Here is a 14,541-nt window from a genome sequence, read left to right on the forward strand (position 1 = left end):
AAGGGCTCACGACCACCTCAGGGTCCAAAGCCATGGGGCCCAGCCCACCGGCACCTCCCCAGACAGAGCACCAAGATGCCCCCAGGGCTCAGGTGGCTTCCCCAGGGTAGCCCGAGCCAGGGCACTGCCCTGCCCGGCAAGGCCACGAGCGACGAGCACCCTGCGGGGACTTGACCGTGGGTAGGCACTAGATGGCAGCAGAAGAGCGCGCAAGGGAACGGGTACCGGCACGGGAACGAGCACGGGTGCGGGCACGGGCACGAGCACGGGCGCGGGCACGGGCACGAGCACGGGCGCGGGCGCGGGCACGGGAAAGGGAACGGGCACGGGCACGGGCACGGGCACCGGCACGGGAATGGGCACGGGAACGGGCACCGGCACCAGCACGGGAAGGAGCACGGGCACAGCAAAGGGCACCGGCAGCGGCACGGGAAGGAGCACGGGCACAGCAAAGGGCACCGGCAGCGGCACGGGAAGGAGCACGGGCACAGCAAAGGGCACCGGCAGCGGCACAGACACATCACGGCCACACACAGCCCCGGCACTGGGCGGCAGTGCCGCCGCGTCCTGCGGGGCTCGGGGCACCCCACGGGGCGCTGCAGGGACAGTTCGGGATGAGCCTGGGGATACCCGGGGTTCCCGCTGGCCGTCCCCGGCGTAGGACGCTCTGCAGTGGCCCACTCGGAGCAATTTGGGGTAGCTGAGGAGGGGAGTCAAGGTCTGTGGGCCCGGGGGTGGGGTGGGGCGTGTTTGGGGAGAGTGTGGGAAGACATGGGGACCCTGGCCAGCTGGCACCCAGTGTGTTCTGTGGCACACTGTCACTTCCTGGCCTGGGTGCCACAGCTTTTGAGGGGCACCCCTCACACCCCAGTAAATGCATCTCCATGGTGCTGCTCCAAAAGGCAAGGAAGAAACCAAATGGTTTTGCAGGAACACCCCCACACCTAGGAAGAAAGTGAAGCTGTGGGAGAAAGGTGCTTTCCTGAGCAAAGGGGAAAAAGCCATACATGCTTGTGCACAGAGGAGCACATACACACACACACATACACACATACACACACGTGTGCACATGCACACCACAGAGGCATGTGTGTGTACTGGCCCCCATCCACACAAGCATGAAAATACATGTGCATACACACACTTCTGGGCACGCCTATGCACACAGACACACACACAGAGCTCCCTGCACACGCACCAGCCTGCTCTGGCACACCTGGGCACAGGCAGGTGTCTACATACACCAGTGTGCCCTGCTGTGCACGTTTGCAGAGCACACACACATCCATGCAGGCACTCACACACCCGTGCACACGCATGCACAGCTCTTCCCAAGGTTTCTCGTTAAAAAGTACCCGGGTAGGTAAATAGGGGGCAAGGCTGGGGGCCGCTGGTGGGGGCTGGGGCCGGGGTGGCCGCGCTGGGGGGGGCTCAGCCCAGCTGCTAATGACCCACGGCCAGTGCCAGCTCTCTAATCCGTGCAGAGGTTCAGGACAAACTGTACCAGCGATTATATAAACCGACTCGCCTCTATTTATTTAATTCCCTTTTATTTATTTACCGCTCAGCCAATTGAAGGCAGGGGAGTGTTGCATCCCCCAGCCCTCTCCCGCCCGGGCCACCCGCCAGCCAGCACCGAGGGCTGCTGTGTCCCCTGGAACCCCACGTGTTCCCTTGCCACAGAGCTGCCATGGGCTCCTGACACGCCGCGTGTCCTCTTCCACAGGGTTGCTGCATCCCCTGGCACTAAGTGTGTCCCCCTGCCACAGGGCTGCTGTGTCCCATGTCCTGGCTGTGTGTGCAGGCGTGTTCCTCAGCATGTGCATGGTGGTGCCCATGGTGTGTGCTGAGGGGACAGCGATGCACATGTGTGCACACACGTTTAAACACGCATGCAAGCACACCTATGTGTGCACACATCTGCAGACGCACAGGCATGTGCACGTGCCCACGTGGTCACACGCGCACTTCCATCCACGTGTGCAAGCACATCCGTGCACAAACACCCCCATGTTTGCACACTGGCACCACGCAGGTTGCCGCTGCTCTGCCAGCTCCTGTCCCCCGACCCAGGAGGTGACATAAGGACACGAGGCCCCAGCCGTGTCAACAGGCTGCTGGGGCCCAGACTGAGAACTGAGGGGGGTGGGGAGGAGGAAGTCCCATGGGGAAGACACACGATTATTTCAGGGTCCCCCATGTCCTGCTGGCACACAGTGACACACATAGCTGGTGGGCTCCCACCCTGATCGCCTTCTCTCTTCACATGGGGGGACTCAGGGAGCAGCAGAAGGGGGCACTGGGGGGTGCTGGACTGAAGCCCCCTCATCTAACCCCTCTCCACAGCATCGCCCACCCTTCCCTTGCCGTTACATAAAGGCCCAATGACAGTAAATCAAGGGGCAAAACGCCTCACTCGAATTAATAACTGACTTCCTGCGGTTGCAGATTCACCCTCAGTGCCTGTTTGCACCCCCCCTTCCCGCCCCCCTGCTTGGGTTAATGCTCCCAGGCGCCGTTTGCCATTAACCAGCTCCAGCACCATGCGGAGTGTGAGGCTGGGGCCCAGTTATCCCAGTACAACCCGGGCAGGGATGTGGTGGGAACCCTGTTTCCATCCATCCTGGTCCCACTCAGGCAGGAGTGGGGGACCTGTGGTTCTGCCACCACTTACCCAGTGCCTTTGGCCATGGCACCCCAGCAGCTCCTGTGCAGGGACAGGGCTGGGGACATGGGGAACATTGGGACATGGCCAAAGTTCACTCCTGTCCTCACACTGGATACAGGGCCCCTCCACACCCTCCCTGCATGCTGCCTGGACAGGATCTGGCAGAGCCTGGTGATCTCCCCATCACCAGCATCACCATCTCCAGATCTGTGTCCTCCCCCAGCAGCCTCCCAATGGTCCCTGCACTCCCATTTTGTAACTGGGAGCAGGCCCTGCTCGCCGGGAGCTGGGACTGGAGCTGGGGCCAAGCCATTGTGCTGCGCCGCCGACTCGTGCGGGAAGAGCGGGTGCTCCCGGATGAACCCGGCTGGCGCAGCCGTTTCCTGGTGCATTTCTTCTATATTCCAAAAAAAAACTAAACAAAATTCTTCTTAAACCAGTTAAGGTTGCTAAGAGACAACAATGTGCTTTATATGGTGCCTTATTGACAAAGCCCAGCTCTTAATAAGCTCCGAAATGAACGGCGAGCAGCTTGGGAAGCCCACACGGCAGGGCCGGACGCAGCATGCAGCCGCCTCCTTCCTCCCTCAGAACAGCCCTAACTCTGCCTGACAGCCCCAGAGAAGGGCCCTTCTCCCCCAGAGCTGGGGCTGGTCTGCGGTCTCACCCCCCATCAGCTCCTCCAGGAGCCTCAGGCACCCCTGGGGTCCAACCATGCCCCACTGGCACTGGCAGCATTTTGGAGCCGCCTGCTTGGCACAGGTAGTCCGGAGAGCCGCCTCCGCACCCGTCTGCCAAACACCCACCGGCCCGGGCGCAGCCGGAGATGCTGCTGCTCCCTCGGGAGGGGGAGCGGAGCTGGCTGGATCCACCAGGCTGCCCAACCCCAGGCATGGTGGGTGCTGGGCGCCGCAAGCCCCGCTGCAGGCACTGAACCCGTCATCAGTGTGAGAGCAAAATGTGACGTGCAGAGCCAGACTCAGTGTCGGCAGGGTCAGGCTGTGCTCCTTGGCGCAGGTGCTGAGCACCAGGGCTGGGCCCAGCTCTGCCACTGGCGTGTGCAGGCAGGAGCAGGCAGGCCCCTGTGCCAGGCAGGGCTGGCAGCCAGCTGGCACGGCGGGGAGGCTGTGGGCTCTGTGAGCAGCGGGCACCACCCTGGAGCTGGTGAGGGGCTATGCGGGGATAGGCCGAGGTCAACCCTTTTGCCACTCACCTGCCGTGGTGAGCCACCTGCAGTCTGTTACCATGCTGGGTGTCCCCAGGGGAATGGCTCCTTCCCAAGCAACAGCCTGGTCAGCATGGGGGACAAGGAATGGGCAGGAGATGATAAAGGTGACAAGGACTTCATTGTGGGGCACAACAAGAAGTTTTGGGCTGAGGCCAAGACCACTCTCAGCTCTCCAGTGTCTGGTCCTGTTGTCCCTCCATTTTCACAGCTCCCAGAGCAGCTCAGCACCCTAATTTTTCCATGCACAGATGATGCAGATGCTCCACAGTATCGCCAGAGTGGAATAAACCAGGCCCCAAGCATCTTCATGGCCCCAGCTCCAGGTGCTGGCTCAGTGCCCAGAGCCGTGCCAAACCCAGCCTTGGCCCTGCCACAGCCTCAGCCCCTGAGGAAAGGGGATGCTGCAGGCTCCTGGCTGCTCCCAAAACAGTCCCAGAGGAAAAACACGTGCAGGAGCGCACGTGTGAGGAAGAGGAGGATTTGGGGGGGTGGATAGCACCCAACTTGCCCAGGCCCCGGGCACTGGGGTGCCCGGCAGCATATGGAGCCTGGGAACGTCGGTGACTGAGTTGACTTTGGCTGGGGCCTGCTACCGCCTCGCCTTGCCCAAGGCGGTGCTTCCCAGCCCCAGCCCCCGCGGCCTGGAGGGGATCCAACACCCCCATTCCCCCCATGGCACTGCCCTTGGCACCCCTGGGCACCAGGGGGGTGACAGGCACAGGCAGCAGGATGGGGGTACCACCCCACAGCACCTCAGGCTCACCCAGCACCCTCTCCCTGGAGCGCTCAGTGCCCCTTCCCCCAGCACCGGGGGCAGGTGGGGGCCGGGACCGGATCCATGCCTGCCTTGGCCATGTCCCCAGCTTTTCAGCTTAGTGCTCAAATCAGCTTGTGAGGTGCCGGCTGCTTAGCACCCAAATCCCCAGCCAGGGCTAAAAATAACCCCCCTGACCTGGCGGGTGGCAGCTGGCACCGCTCAGCACCGCCTTGGCACTACCATGGAGGGGCCCTGGAAATACCACCGCCAGGGTGGGGCAGGGACAGGGACCGGGAGGCAGGAGCTGGCCCCATCCCTCACCTAGGTACCCTTGCCCACCGGGGGCTCAAAACTCCTCTCCCTGGGGACAAGAGAGCTGTCAAAGATGACCCAGTTTGCCACCAGTTCCTCCCACTGGCACGGCTGAGAGTGGTGCCAGGCATAGTGGCCTTGCAAGCAGGGCTTTTCCCAGAGACCCAGAGTCTCTGCAGTAATCCAGGAGGGGGGTTTGGGGCTTTAAGGCTTTAATGTCCTCATGCCCTGTCTGTGACATGGGTGCTGCCCTCACACCCCCCAACCACCCTTGTCCCAGGCACTGCCCCAGTGCCCAGCCAGCCTGTGATGAGTTTGTGCAGCCTCAGACACCAGGGGAGGAATTTGGGGTGCTGCTGCTGGGACCCCTTGGCCAGAGGGAGCAGGAGGTCATAGCTTCCACCTCTGCAACAATGGCCACAACCATCGGAGGGGGAAAGCTGAACACAGGAAGCCTCAAGCCGTGTCCCTGCAGCCACCGGGAGTTCAGGAAGTGTTGTTACCTGCCCTCGAGCTGGCCACAGGGCAGCGCCTGCACACCTGGGGGACAGGGAGGGGAACGAGGTGCCCCCAGGCTCCCTCTGGCAGCCCCCACCGGTCTGGGCCGTGCCGTGCCTGCCTGCAGCACGCTCGGAACATCGTCGGAGCCGTCACTGGTTTAAAAATAGCGTCTCAGCAGAGTGCAACCGCGTTCCCTAAAAGCCATGTGGTTCAAGTTAGAGGATTAATTGGAAATGCTTATTTTGATTTGCAAAGTGATTGGATTTTTCCAGGGCATTTTGAAAGGAAAAAAGTCTGAATTTAATTATCACTATTCCAAAAAGCACCATGGGACCGAGTGTTTGAGGTCGTCTCATGTTTGCTTCACACCCCGTTCCAAAATGCAGGCAGGCTGCAGGGATGTGGTGGGACGTGGTGGGGATGTCCTGCTCTGTCCCACTCCCGCTGTCAGGCTGGTCCCAGCTCCTGGCCATTCCCAGCTCCTGGTCATTCCGGACCCGAGGGAGTCAGGATGACCAGTGGTCATCGGCTGGCCCCGGGGTGCAGCACCAGGCGGGACAAAAGCTCGGGGGGAACCGTGTCAGCACAGGCCAGGCCTGGTTTGGGGAGGGTTTTCTTTCACCAAGTTGCTTTGTTTTTACCAAAATGGATTTTTAACAGTAATTGCCTTTTTTTCTTTCTCAGGGAAAACATAATTTTCAATTACATTTCTCTGGGTTTCCATTGAAAAATGAAAAGCAAATGCCCTTGCTTGCTGGCAAAATGTGAAAAAATATCTAGGAATATTTTTGTCCAAATGAAAACAGTTTCAGTTCTTTTTCAAGATCTCTTTTTTCCTGAAAAGAAACCACAGTTGCCTTCCCAGTTATTCTAGTCGGACTGGTTTCGAGACAGACTTCCCAGTTCCAAAGCTGGAGCTGGGTTTATGGTGCTACAGGGCTGCTGGGGGCTGCCAGTGCTGCTCTGGCCCCTCCACGGCCGGTGGAAGGGTGGGGGCAGGAGCACGGTGACACCTGCACCAGCACCTTGGCAACTCTGGGATGCACCAGGCTAGAGAGACCCATGCTCCATGTGGGAGGCTCAGGCTCAGGGTGCTCCCTGGGGATTTGGGAATGTGACCTGAAACCCGTGTTTCTGAGACACTTTGGAGCCCAGGGATTGCGCTGCACTCTCTACAGGCCTGCTCCCATCTCAGGGTTTGGCATAGGTGCAGCATGGGGGTGTCTGGGGGTGTACTGGGGGTGTGGGGTATCTGGGGCCCAGGGCTGGGCTGAGATTCGAGACTGTTTGGCACATGCTGGACACAGCAGAGCACACAGAGGGGCCTGCTCCCAGCCAAAACCCCTCTGGATTCAGGAATGGTGCCTCCATTCCTCCAAAATGCCTTTTATTTGGAGGCTCTTTCTGCCTTCAAGCCCCCCCGGCAGGTCTGGGCCTCGGAGCTGGCTGGGATGCAGGATGCCCCACGATGGAGGCTCCGACTGCAGGAGCCGTTGGCTCCACACACCCCACAGTCCTGCCAGGCTGGAGGAAGGGGAATACAGAAATCAATGTTCAACATTATCACTGGGCTGAGATTTGGCTCGGCTTCCCAGCCCGTGACACTGCCTTCCCCCTCCTCCCCTCTCTGGGAGCGCAGCCAGGATGGCTGGGCAGGTGGGGAGTGCCAGCACGGGCATTTCGATGAGAGCCTGCGGGTCCTGTCAGCTCCGTGCTGCCAGTTTCCTCCTGCACACCTGGGCTGGGCACTTTCCCCAACACCCCCTGATGCTCGTCCAGGGATGCTCCTGGAAAGGAGTTCACCCATGTCCAAAGTGCCATGGGAGCCAGGAGTGGGGTGCAAGACCCCTTATCTCTGCTACAGCAACAGCCTTCACCCCAAAAGGCCACAAAATGTTGATTTTAAAAGATTCAGGATCCAGCAGGAAAATCCTCTCCCATGAGTTTCTCCTGCCAGTAAGGAGCTGTGCCTCAGTTTCCCTACTTGGAACACAGAGGGATGTGATGACTGTCCTGCAACTCCATGGGAATTGGACAGCAGGGACAAACCCTGCCTTGGGCCCCAGGAGGAAGGGGACTACAGATCCCCTTCAGCTGCAGGGCTGGGCTGAGCCCCAAGGCAGCGTTTGGGAGCAGCAGCCGGGAGGCTTCAGCCCCAGCCCTACGGGAGAAGAAGCAGTCCGGCAGCCAGCGGAGGATGTTTGCTCCCGCTGTCACGTGCCTCCCACCACATATTTAGACACCGGAGCAAGCCAGCCCCGGTGACAAACATGGTGCCACTTGGGTAAACACAGCCCCTCGGAGGCGATGCATCCGGGGCCACCACAGGGAGAGACCCAAGAAACCAGAAAAAAGGGGTAAAGAAGGAAAAAAAAAAAAAAAAGAAAGAAAAAAAGCAGGGGGAGAAAGGGGGGAAAGGTGAAATAAAGAGGGATAAAGAGGGGAAGGTAAAAAAAAAGGAAAAAAAGAAACTAAAAAGGAAAAAAAGGAAAATGAAAGGCAAAAAGCAAAATTAAAGGGGAAAAAAGGGAAATGAAAGGTAAAAAAGAGAAAATGAAAGGCAAGAAAAGGAAAAATAAAGGGAAAAAAAAGGAAAATAAAAGGCAAAAAGAGCCAAGCAATTGTCTTTAAAAAAATATTTTCCTCCTGGCTCGCTGCGGAGCGGCTAGGCGAAACGCCGGGAGCCGAACGCCCTGTTTTCCTTGCTTCCTATTAAAAAAAATAAAAAGGCGAAAAAAAAGCACCACCCAGCAGCCCAAAGCGGGGATACAAAGTCCACTTGTGGCCCTGCGCTGCACCCTCGGCCCGGGCGGCAGCTGGGTGCTGGCGCGGGGCGCCTGGCACACAATGGGGGCTGTTGTTGCCGGAGCGGGAGCTGGCGGCGGTTCAGGGCCGGGCAGAGCATGTGCCAGCAGCTAAGAGCTGGCGTGGCTGGTGTTAACTCTCCAGGCCCTGCTCTGAGTGCCCCGAGTGCGAAACAAGCAGGGAACAAATCTAAACCCACCGAATTCCCTCGCCCTGGCATCGGGCAGGCTGGGGAAACTGAGGTGTTCATCCCCATGCAGCTCGTCAATGCGCAGCCCCCAGCCCCTGGTCCTGCAATAATTTGGGGTTTATGAGCCAAGGGTGGACCAGAACCATGAAACAGCCCCTCTACCCCCTTCCCAGGGCTATCCAAGGCCCCCCAGCCTGCAGAGTGTGCCTGGCCCCGGCGCTGCGCACTGACCCCACGGCATCTCGCAGCGCCCACTGCCTGCTGGGCACCTGCCCCCGGGCCAGTGCCTGGGCCTCAGGGCACTGTCGCAGCCAGCAGCACCCACACCCCCCGAGTGCCACCACATCCCCCAAGGAGCCTCCAGCAGGTTCATAGCATCCCTCAGTGCCTGCTCCATGTGCCCAGGCTGGTGCACAGTGAGACGTCGCAGTGTGGGTGCCACACCAGCACTGGGGGTACCCTGCCACCACCCTGGGGGGCTCCTGCCACCATCCTGGGGTGCTGCAGAGGGGGTCACCCTGCAAAGGCCATGTTCAGATGAACATCCCATCTCCTGGTGCAGCTCCATTCCCTGTGCCAAATGCTTGGGCCACATGTGCCCCCCAGGCCGAGCTCCTTGAGCTGCAGGTGGGGGCTGCTGCCCCCCCACCAGTGCCTCACGCAGTCCCCCCAACCACAAACCCCATTTTCCCTCCCCACTCTGCTGAGCTGCCTGGTCCCACTAATAAAAAAAAAATAATAAGGACATGGAAAATTCTATAATATCCCTTTCCAGCTTCTTGGATTTGGCTTTCGTTAATTCGAAGCAGACCCCGGGGCGGGGGGAGGAGGGGGGAAGGGGGGAATCAAATCAAACCAGAATCACGGCACGGAAAGCCAGTTTTCACAAAAAAAGACCCAAGCCAGCAACCCCAACATTTGAATGCAGCAGGGAAGGGAAAAAAAGTTTAATATGTGCTTAAAAACAAACGAGCAGTGGTATCATTTTTAATTAGGAGCCTATTTTCAAAGCCCTTATTACTTACAGTACGCTCAGCATCCGAGTAATTTTCCTCTCTCGTAAAATCGTGGCAGAGAAGGGGGAAAGGGAGGGAAAATGAGGGAAAGCAAGGAGGGAAGGCGAGGAGGGAAAGCGAGCCCTTTGTGCGGCCGAGAGCTCGGTGAGGCGAACGTCCATGCCAATTTGTCTGCAGTAATTGGTTTAGCTGCAGACGGAGGCTGGCAATTGAGTCTGTGAGTTGCCAAACTTTTCCAGGGAAAGGGACCCTTCACCCAATATCACTTTGGGGTATTCCCCCCGTTTGTGTAGTTCTGCGATGTGTAGCTGTGCACCGGCACAATTGGAAGCTCCTTCTGGAAAACTAATATAATAATTCTTTGCCATTTCCTTCAAACTTTCTTCTTGCAAATTCCAGCCCAGTTTTCTCCTCTGGCAAACAAAACCCTCAGAGAAACCATTTCCTACCACAGCAAAGACCTCATCAAAGCCGCTGGAGGGTCCGAGGCCAGCGCTCGGCTCCAGAGCTGTGCTGGGAGGGTGAACCCCACACCTGGCCCCAATGTTGAACTGGTGCAACTGGGCAATGATGGTTTTCCATCGCTGCTGCCAAGGTGTTTGCCCCTGGCGTTGCCCTGGAGCTCTGGGCCGGGCACACACTGCGGGAAGGGGGGCTGGTGCGGGGGCTGAGCTGGAGGTGTTGGACCCGGCGGCGGGAGCAGGTACCTCGCTACCTCCCCGTGCTTCTGTTTGCTTTGGCAACTGATTAAAATTCCCCCAGGATTCCTTCCCGTTTCTGTTGGGGCTGCAAAACACCAGCAGCAGCCGCTTTTGCCCTCCCCAGGGCCAGTTCCTGGGGACTGAACCCCCCCAGGGAACGGGGTGCCAGCTGGGTCCCCGAAACACTCACCACGCTCGCCGTACCCACTGCCCGCCACTTTCACTTTCAGCTCCCCGAAGCTTCCCTGCTCCTCCACCCTCCCCTCCAGCAAAACCATATTTGGGGGGATTTTTGTCCTCCCCCCAACCCTGGGTGCAGCTCCCCTTGGCACACGAACATTTTGAGGGCCCCCCCGGCGCTGGGGCGCTGCTGGGCTCAGTGCAGGGGTGCAGAGCCACATCCCTGTGTCGTGGATGTCACTGGGATCGTGGCCCTGAGGTGCTCTTGCTCCCAAAACCAAGCCGCAGGGGGCAAGGGCCACCGTGGCAGTGTCACAGTGGCAAGGGGACAATGGCAGAACCCCCCTCTGCCAGTTCTGTTTACAGGGAAGGGACAGAAACCAAACTGGGATGCACTCGCTCCAAACAAAGAGTCAGGGCCATATTCCTCCCTATTCCTCCCACTCAAGAAATTTCCCCAAATTCCCCAACACCAACATGACAAACCAGCCCTGGGAGAGTGACCAGACTTGATTTATGTCTTTTTGCGGGCAAAAAAAAAGCAAACGAGGGAGGAAACATTTCCTGGTTGCCTTTGGGGTTTGGTTATTGTTGGGAGTTTTTTCAACAAGTGAAATTTTGGTGTTTGCAAGAATTTCTGGTGCCTCCTTCCACACATGGCTGTGAAAGTCCTGGCCCAAGCCCCCAGCATGGGGAGGGCAGCAGCACCATGGGCCCGTGGTGGTATTTGAAGCTATTTGGCAACCCCCGCCAAAGCCCCTTTTTGATGTAAACCCAAGTTTTAAGGTCATTTTGGGGGAGATTTGCTGCGGTGAGTTCACGCTTTCCAGTGCTGAGTGGTGTGAGAGCAGGGAAAGGGCTACACAAGCTCTTTGAGGGCTGGTTTCCAACAAATCCACAGGGAAAAGGTGATGTTTGAGCCAATGGAAAAAATACAGAGTGGGGGGAAAACTGAGGATTTATATTTTATTTTTTACATCTAACTTGCAGCCAAAAAATCAATAAAAAGCCACAGCAAAAATCCTAAAACCCCTTGAAATTCCTGCAGAATAATTCCCTGAAATCTGCTAGCAATTTTTAAACTGAAATCTCCCCCTCGTCAGCAACAATTTCACTAGTTAAAAACCTGCTTTAGAAAGAAAGAGAAAAGGGAGAAAAAAAATCTCTTTTCATTGCACGTTTTGGCTTTGAATCGAGCCAGGCCAGACCTCTGCCTGTTTGGGACCCAGGCCAAGAGCCATATGAAGGAATAAAGTAAATAAATTCTGGTCAAAACCAGAATATTCTCCTTAAAAGTTATTTTAAAAGCAAAGAAAGGCAGCAACAAAACTCTCCCAACATGGATTATTTCCCTTTCTCTCCCTCCTTCCAGAGAGGGACGTGGCTCGGCTGTGCTGCTGCGCCCAGTAGAATGGGACCTTGGAAAAAACCCTGTAAAAAATGCTAAAAATGAGCCCAAAAAAAGGGCTAATGAGGCTGGGGGATGTTTTCCCGTGGCGATGGGGGGTGACCAGCCCTGTGCTGCTCCACGGGTATCTGCACCCCCTTGGCTGAGCCCAAAAGTTGGCATCGAGGTGTCTTAGCAGCACAAATCAACCATGAAATACCCTTTAGAAATAAAATCCAGCTTGGGGAGGGGGGATGTTGCAAATTCCCACTTGTTCCAAGCACTGGTTTTATAGAGTGGAAGTTGTGAGCCCACGAACAGGCCGAGATAAAAACCCTAGGAACAAACAAAGGGCCTGATCTACCCCTTCCGTCCCTGTGCAGGATTGGGGTAACTTAGCTTTTACCCCCAGGCTTCAACCCTTGCAGAAAACCACTTGGGGAAACAGAAGTGCACCCCAAATCCGCCCCACACTTTTTGTTTTATTTGAGGCAGCAGGGATGGCCTGCATGGGAAAACTAAAGTGGATTTGGATTCCACCCCCATCCTCAAAACGCCATTTACAGGCAGCCTGGAAACATTTTAAAAAATAGGATTTTTGTATTTTTAGTGTTTTCCTGCCTGGGGGTTACACTAGGAATTGGGGTTTAGGCTGAGGGGGCTGCAGTGAACAGGGAGGAGTGGGGACAGCTGCTGCAGGGTCTGGTGGCAACTCTCCAGCACCGTGGGCAGCACAGCTCACAGCACCCCAAATCCTGCAGCACCCCTGGGGCTGAGTGACCCCCTGGATCAGGGGTCAGCATCTGGGGTGCTGCTCACTCTGCCTCTGGTCCTGCCAGTGCCAGGGGACACGTGCCGCTCACTGCACTGAAATTATTGCCACCCTCGGCCAGTGCTGTTATGGTTCCTGCAGGATCAGTCCCTGCTGACAGAGGAGAAATGGGATCAGTTTGGAGGATCAACACAGTATTAATTTGAGGGGACACAAGGTGTGCCTCTGGGCCACCGAAACCCCAGGGGATGTCTCAAAACCAAGGCCAACAGCCCTTCAGCACCAGCTTTGAATCACCCAGGAAATACTTTTAACAACATTACAAAAATAAATAACTACGGCAGTTATTTATTTTAAATAAATATAAACAATTATTTATAATAAATAAATAACTTCTTTATTATGAAGAAATAAATAACCCCATCACCCTGCACCCTAGGGCCTTGTAGAAGGGAAAATAAAATCCCAGCCCTGCTCTTTCTCGCCCATTTTCCCTCCTCACCCGCCCTGGCAGCGCCAGGCTGGCACGGCTGGGCGATCTCCCACAGACTGAACCCAAATATCCATGTCCCCCCCAAAACACGCAGGGCCGGGGGAGACGAGGAATCGCAGGAGAAAAATAAAACCCTGGCAGGAGAGAGGGAGCTGCCAGCAGGCACCACGGCGGCCTTGGAAGCGGTTAAAAATTGGCAAATTCTTCCCAGGGTTTATTTTTGCGCTGTATCGCGCTCAGAGCCGGGCAGAAAATGCAAACTGTGCTCTGCGAGTGGAGTTACCACCGAGTTTACATTCCTCGAGGCTTCTGGAGCTGGGACGAGGCGAGGGAACTGCTCATTTCAGCCTCTTTTTTCAGCTTTAAAACAGGGAAGTGGCTTTTTTGGGGGGGAGCAGATGGTGATTTTAAAAAAACCCAAAAAAACAACAAACAAGAAAAAGTTCTAGAGGTTTTAAATTTAAAGAATTTTTCTCTTTTTTTTACAGACAGCTGGAATAAAATTAGATCTCATTTCCATAAGGCCGATGGCCGTACTTATGTCTGACAAATTTCTCAGTGAATATATACATATATATAATACAGATATATATAATATCATACCCTGTGAGTGTACAAATTAATGTCCAGTATCTTGGTATGCACGTGGTGGGTTTAGCAGGCAAAGGGGATATAGGGATGGATAAAATAAACCTCCAGTGTATCCAAAATCCCTGTTAAATTCGAGCTGAGCCCTTGTAAAAATGATCAGGCTCAGAGTATCCCCCTTTAAAAAATATATAAAAAAGAGAGAGAAAATTATGGAATAAAAACTAGTAGAATGACTGAGTGGCTTGCTTTAATTTTATTTTTAAAATATATAATAAATTATTTAGCATATTATTTATCACACTGAAACCATCTGAGCTCAAGGAAGACGGAGATTATTTTCCTGTTTGTTCAGGACTGCAGAGCGTGCCGAAAAATCCAAGCACACGGTGCACACTTCGGCCCTCAGCAAACCGAAAAAATATCTAATTTTTTTTCCTTCCTATAGAAAAATATGGTTATTTGAAAGGATTAAGAGATTAAAGGATTACTCAATAACAAGGGTTAAAAATCCAGGTCCAGACACAAAAGGGGTCGATAGAAATGAGGGAATCGCTCTCCCCCCCCACACACACCCTTTGCTACTCCCAGACCAAACCCAGCGCTTGGGTCACTGCCAACTTTTGGAGTGGGACTGGGGAGGGCAAAGGCCCCAAACCCCCCAGCCCCAGCTGCAAAGCGGCCTGTGGCTTTAAGAGATGGGGGGGAATTCCGGGGGTGTTCCTGGGGAAGGGGTGAAGGGAAGGCTGGGGAGAGCACGAGAGCATGGGGGGACAAGGATGGATGGGGAACCCTGGAGGGGATGGAGGATGCTCGAGAGGGCTGGAGTTGGGGGGTAGGGGGGGGACACAACAGGGGAGTGTCTGTCTCCAAGGACAACGGGGGGCGGCAGGAAGGTGACCAGGGCAAGTGTGTGCACCCGGGGGTGGGGTGGCAGGGGGTG

This window comes from Lichenostomus cassidix, chromosome 28, assembly GCF_008360975.1.
Source record: "Lichenostomus cassidix isolate B80296 chromosome 28, HeHo_3.0, whole genome shotgun sequence".
Taxonomy (NCBI): Eukaryota; Metazoa; Chordata; class Aves; order Passeriformes; family Meliphagidae; genus Lichenostomus; species Lichenostomus cassidix.